General features: G+C 37.2%; 1 pseudogene; it reads left to right on the top strand.

The window, feature by feature from the left end:
* Positions 1 to 417: 417 nt before the first annotated feature.
* Positions 418 to 4,541, top strand: LOC119816960 (annotated as a pseudogene).
* The last annotated feature ends 1,813 nt before the right edge of the window (positions 4,542 to 6,354 follow it).

Genomic DNA, 6,354 nt, shown 5'->3' with positions numbered 1-6,354 from the left:
CCATGTAGTCCCAATCCTTAAGCTCACCTTAAAAATAGAATCCAATACAATGTGATATAAGTTTTGTTTGGTATAAAAAATAAGTCCTAGACAATAATTGCTTTTATGCTTCTGTTCCTCACACTGGGTGAAGATGTTTCTCAAGTAATAAGATGCATTTCACCTAAAGTTTTCATTGCTAGAATTCAGTGCTCATGCTCTTCCTTTTGTATTGAATCTAATACTCATCAGTGGATAACTCAGTTCAAACACATCCTAGAACTTTTCTGCAGTCTCTCAAAAATTGTTTGGAAGAATAATTCAAAACTTTTATTGACCACAATGTATTAATGTATATGTATTAATGTATATAAGAAGACATAAAATTATTTCTGTAGTTATATCTTCATTTCTCTTCCTAATCCAGGTTCTTCAGATATGACTCCTGTTGTCTTCCTGGTCATCCTGTTCTTAGGAGTTGGATCATGTGTTTTGCCACTTGATCCTAGTTTGGATGCTGAATGGGAAGAGTGGAAGATACTCTATGAAAAATCATACAGCCAGGTAGGTATTCTGGAAACTGTCCACAAGGGCCCCAGAGTGCAAGTGTCTAGGCATAGTAGAGGTCATAGATGCACCACCACGACTACCACCACTGAGGTTGTTTAATCATGACAATTGTGAGCGATGGGTAGCCAGATTCCCTTTCATTGGTATGAGGAGAATGTGTGAGTATTGAGTCCTAGACTAGCTCTCCTGGGCCTCTGATCACCTGGACAGCAAATCCACAACATCAGCTTGTACAGGAGTTTAATTATAAAGAAATGTAACCCATTTTTGTTCTCATCCAGGAGGAAGAACCACTGAGGAGAACAGTATGGGAAAAGAACATGAACATGATTAAACTTCACAATGGGGAGAATGGCCTGGGGAAGAATGGCTACACCATGAAAATGAACGCCTTTGGTGACATGGTGAGTGTGACATGGATTACTTCACACTGTGTTCTCTTGTGTGTTTTACATGGAGTCTTTCCTTTTATAATCATTTATGTATGCTTTCTTGAAGACTGATGAAGAATTCAAGAAAATGGTGGTTGCTTTCCCAATGCAAAGTCACGAGAGGGGGAAAGGCATCTGGAAACGATCTCTTAGTGGTTTACCCAAATTTGTGGACTGGCGAAAAGAAGGCTACGTGACTCCTGTGCGGTACCAGGTTTGACAGTGCCACCTGCCCTTCTTCTTAAACCATATTGAAGAGGAAAGAACTTAGTGTCTCTGTTTTCTTATTGAATGAGGAGAGATTCACGGCTCATTTTTTAAATAATATATTTGCTTCTTAGAAATCTTCATATATTTTCCATTATATATTCATCTTGACAGTCCACCAAACACCTTCTCCAGATATTACCTTCCACCACATCTCATTGTAGAGTTCATGTCCCTTCTATTGTCATTAATAACTGAAACAAGCAAGAAGTCTTTCACAAATGTGAGGGGGGGACACACAGGAGCATGTGCACACTACCAGCACCCAAGTCATCTGGGAGACTGACCACTCCTTTCTAGGCATCTGTCAACTGCCAGTTCCTCATTTTCACAAATTATTCACCTGTCTATGTTGTTACCTGTGTTATTATTTGTTTTTGAAAGACCATATTTTCTTTATTTTAGGGGAATTGTGGTTCTTGTTGGGCTTTTGCTACAGCTGGTGCCATAGAAGGACAAATGTACAAAAAAGACAGGCAAACTCATTCCTCTGAGTGTCCAGAACCTAGTGGACTGTTCTAAGCCTCATGGCAATAATGGCTGTGATTGGGGTAACACGTACTTTGCCTTTCGGTATGTTTTGCACAACGGAGGTGTGGAAGCTGAGGCGACCTATCCATATAAAGGAAAAGTAAGTGGACCTCTTGTTGTCATTTCCGCTCAACTTGGAGTGAAAGACAACTGTAGATATAATACAGTATCTTCAGCACTCAGATTGGATGATAGAATCTCTCTGTACTATCATTTCAGTTAATAAATATTGACCTTTGCATATATTTTTGGTGTGATGATTTTGGTGTGGTTCCCTTTTATTTACATAGAGAATATAAAATTTATTTTACCCATAATAGAGATCTCTGCCATGATGTAGGATGTAGTGTTGTATATATGATGCTTTTATTGGTTGATGAATAAACTAGTTTTGGCCAATGACTTAGTGAAGTAAAGCCAGTTGGGATATTCAAATAGAGATAGAGACAGAGAGAGAGAGAGAAAGGAGAGAGAGAGAGACAGAGACAGAGACAGAGACAGAGAGAGACAGAGTAACCAGTGTCTAGGTGATGCCATGTAGCTGCTGAAGGAGAAAGATGTTAGAATATTACTGGTAAGCCACAGCTTTGTGGCAATACATAGATTCATAAAATGGGTTATTTTAAGATATAAGAGCTAGTTATGAATATGCCTGAGCCATTAAGCGAATATTGATGTAACTAATATAGGTCCTAGGTGATTATTTTTGTCTGGGTGGCTGAGATATGAAAGAACAGCTTACACTGCAGCAATAAAAATTCTTATGGATAGGAGGAAGTATTGCTGGTCACTGAAAACAAGAGAACTTATTTTCAATTCTAGATCTGCCAGTACCATTTCACTTCTTGTGATGATTTACAATAATCCAGACTTTTGTGTACTCAATTGCAAAGAGCAGAGTGTGGTGGTTGTGATTCTCTCCCAGAACATGGAGGGAAGAAACTGAGTCTTTTATCTCTTCACCTTTTAAAGGAAGGACCCTGCAGGTACAATCCTCAGAATGTAGCTGCTAAAATCAGAGAATTTGTGGCCCTCCCAGAATATGAGGATATTCTAATGGATGCTGTAGCAAATCAAGGACCCATTCCTGCTTCAATTGATGCTTTTCATGATTCTTTTAAGTTCTACAATGAAGGTTAGCATATTTCTTCCTAGATATAGAAAAAGCCATTGTGACATCTCTATGTCATGACATGTTAACGGACTGGCTGCTACATTAAAAAATGTGATATGAATGTTTAAGTTTCTGGATTTTACTCACCTTCTTATAAGAGTCCTGAGTAATGAATTTCAACTGGTATGCACCCTCATATAAAAGTTAATGTGTCCCATTTAATAAAATATATTGGTCAACTAATTTCTCAGCTCCTTCATTTTCATGGACCTTTAGTTGTTTATCAAAACTGATTATCTAAAATGAAATTAAAACAGAGACTTTGAATTAAATAATTTATACATTATAAGTTTAACTTGGCTTAAGACACTAGTAGAAAAACTGTAAAGTTATAAGGAGTAATTTCATATGCAAGCAGCTAGTAGCTATCAATAAATCTCACTATTTAGAATATTTTCAGTTTTCCGTATGTATAAACTGTATGTTTCTATTTGTGTGTGTGCACCCATGTGTGAGTATTAGCATTCTTGTGAACAACTAACTAGCTCAAGTCTGATTGTATCATTTCAGTGATTGTTGAAATAGTTTTATTGTTGGTGGCTATAGTCACTGTCAGGTGTCCTGTGCAGCTCACATAAGTTTCTGTGTTATTTCTCAGGCATTTATCATGAACCAAATTGCAGCAGCTATAATCTGAGCCATGCAGTTCTGGTGGTTGGCTATGGATTTGATGGAAATGAAACGGATGGTAAAAACTACTGGACAATTAAGAACAGGTATAAATTGCCATAAAAATCTTTATTTGGAATTTCAGGGGCTGGAGAGATGGTTAATGACACTGGATGCACGTCCAGGGAATTTTGATGACACTGCAATTTTCAGATAGTATTTTGATATAAAGTTAGAAAATTTTGTTTCATTTAATTTGAACAAAATCTGTTCTTGTTTTCCCATGTGTATTGATGAGGTGTATTTGACTATTTGCATGTCTACAGATATGTGTGCATAGGTGAACACGTGTAGAGGTCTGATGTCAACATCGGTTGTTTCTCAATCACTATATAACTTCTATATTAAGACAGTGTTCTCTTTTGATCTAAGAGTTAACTATTTAATCAGGATTGACAGCTTGCTCTTGGTATATTCTGTGTCCATGTCTCAAGAATGAGGTTGACAGGCATAATATAACATCAATCTGGCTTTCCAGTCACTCTTGAAACTGATCTTATCTCTTTAACTGCTGAGCTCCCTGAAACTCTAAAAACTTACTAAGAGTATGTTCCCATAAAATTCCCAACCCTTCATTGCTTTCTAGGTTATCAATGTCATGGTGTGACATTGATTTTGTACAATGCTACATGTTTGATAGTTTTGAAACATGTAACAGTAGAAAGGCATTCTGCTGCGATGTTCACATTTCTCTGAGAAGCACCTCAAGATGATCAGGAATAGACTCTCTGCCTTTCCTGATCATTTTGTTAGGTTGACCAATTGACAAATGCATCATGTGGTAAGCTTTCTACTAAATAAAAAATATGATTTCTTTCAGCTGGGGACAAAGCTGGGGCATGAACGGCTACATGAAAATTGCCAAGGACAGAAAGAACCACTGTGGAATTGCTTCATTTGCCCAGTACCCTCTTGTATGAACAGCCTGATGCCCACATGGAATCACTTGGCAGGATACTGCATTTCCAGAGAGGTTATATCGACTTCAAAAACCAGCCTGTGCTTAGTGTTTTAAACTGCTGAGTCTCTCAAGATCCACACTACAGTGTGAATTCTGGGAGCTTTCTAATATTTCTAATTACAAGTTTTATAACTGGTTCTCTAACTAATGAGAGTTTATGATTCCTGAAGCAACTTTATTTCCACTCTTAATTCTTTGGTAAATAAATCATTTAAAATTAATTTCAAGTATCATTTCTAGTTTCTTATCTTTTGTGCAGTGACTTCATTGTGGTCAAACATGCAATTCACCTTGAAGTGGGGACTGAGTGTTGTGCTGGTGTCTGGAAGAAAGGGTGGGAGGGTCCTCTTTGATGGGTTGCATTCCACATTGTTGTGGTTTGCTTTCGTTGTTCTGTTTTTCCTTCAGCAACCTTGCTCTGAAAGACTCTGATAATTTCTGGATTTGACACATTAGGAGACACACATGTGGGAGTCCACAGAAGTGGATCCATTCCACATTGACTGCAGGTCAGAGGACTCACACATTTTCTTGCTTCTTCAATGCTATTGACAAGAGGGCATCTTAAGGTGTGACTTTAAACAAGATATCTTACCTTGTGGTGTGTTTGTTTGGTGTTTTGTGTATTAAGATGGCCTATAGAGGGAATCTCTTCCACCTTGACTGAAGATCAGAGTGTTCAAGCCTATTCCTGCTCCTTCAAGGATATGACAGAAGGCTTGACCTAGAAAATGACTACATACAGGATATTTGGTCCAAGGTGTGGTAGTTGCACTTCCTGCATAAAAACATATACTTAACTCCAGATACAGTTGTTTCATGTTTCAGGTATTAAATAGGTATGCTTGGGAAAGAAAAGAAAAAGGACAAAGATCTTTAAAAAGAGAGAGTAGTTGGGTGTGGTAGCACAGACCTTTAATCCTAGCACTTGGGAGGCAGAGGCAGGTGTATCTCTATGAGCTAAAGGGCTTCCTGATCTACACAGTCAGTTACAGGAGAGCCAAAGATACACAGAGTAATCCTGTGTCAAAAAAACATAAATTAAAAATAAAAATAAAAGAAATAGAGCTTAAAATAAAACCACATAGAGATGGAAAATACACTGAATATGAATACTATATGCTATTGTTTTGTTTTTTAATTGTTTGATGGCTGAGGAAGAAGCTATGATTTTAAAAAGACATTTGATTATGAATGCTGCTGGATTAATCCAACATATATATTTTGAAAATGCCTTGACTTCAAAATTTAAGTCAAAAGGTATGTTACTTTGGAGAAGAGGTTTTGCTTTTGGTTACACAGTTAATGACAGACTTTGGATTCAATTCTTGCTAACAAAAATCAGGTTTGAGCAAGGAAGACCCCCTGAAAAATCTCTGATAGAATTGGATGACCCAACATTTAGAGTACATCTCTGAGTTTCCTCTGAGTTCTAGAACCAGGACAGCCTCAAGTCTGCTGGATGAGATGATCAAGCCTCACTAAATATCCCAGTCAGGACTTGATCATAATTCTAAATTTTCTTTAGGTTCCCATAAGATTATCAGCATCAACAATCACCAAGAAGTAGCCTGGAAAACTACACACACATTTCAAAAAAAGTTGATTATGTATGTTTGACTCTTTTTGAAAGTTGGTTATCAGTTTTTATGGATAATAGTCAGGAAAAATCTAAACAGAGAAGATTAAATTTAGAATTCCTATTTTGCAAAAGGGGGAAGTGCTATGGGACAATAATCTGTAAAGATTTGTCATTTGCATTGTTTTAATAA

This window comes from Arvicola amphibius, chromosome 6, assembly GCF_903992535.2.
Source record: "Arvicola amphibius chromosome 6, mArvAmp1.2, whole genome shotgun sequence".
NCBI lineage: Eukaryota > Metazoa > Chordata > Mammalia > Rodentia > Cricetidae > Arvicola > Arvicola amphibius.
The sequence above is the reverse complement of the archived record's forward strand: the minus strand, read 5'-3'. Positions and strand labels throughout refer to the sequence as shown.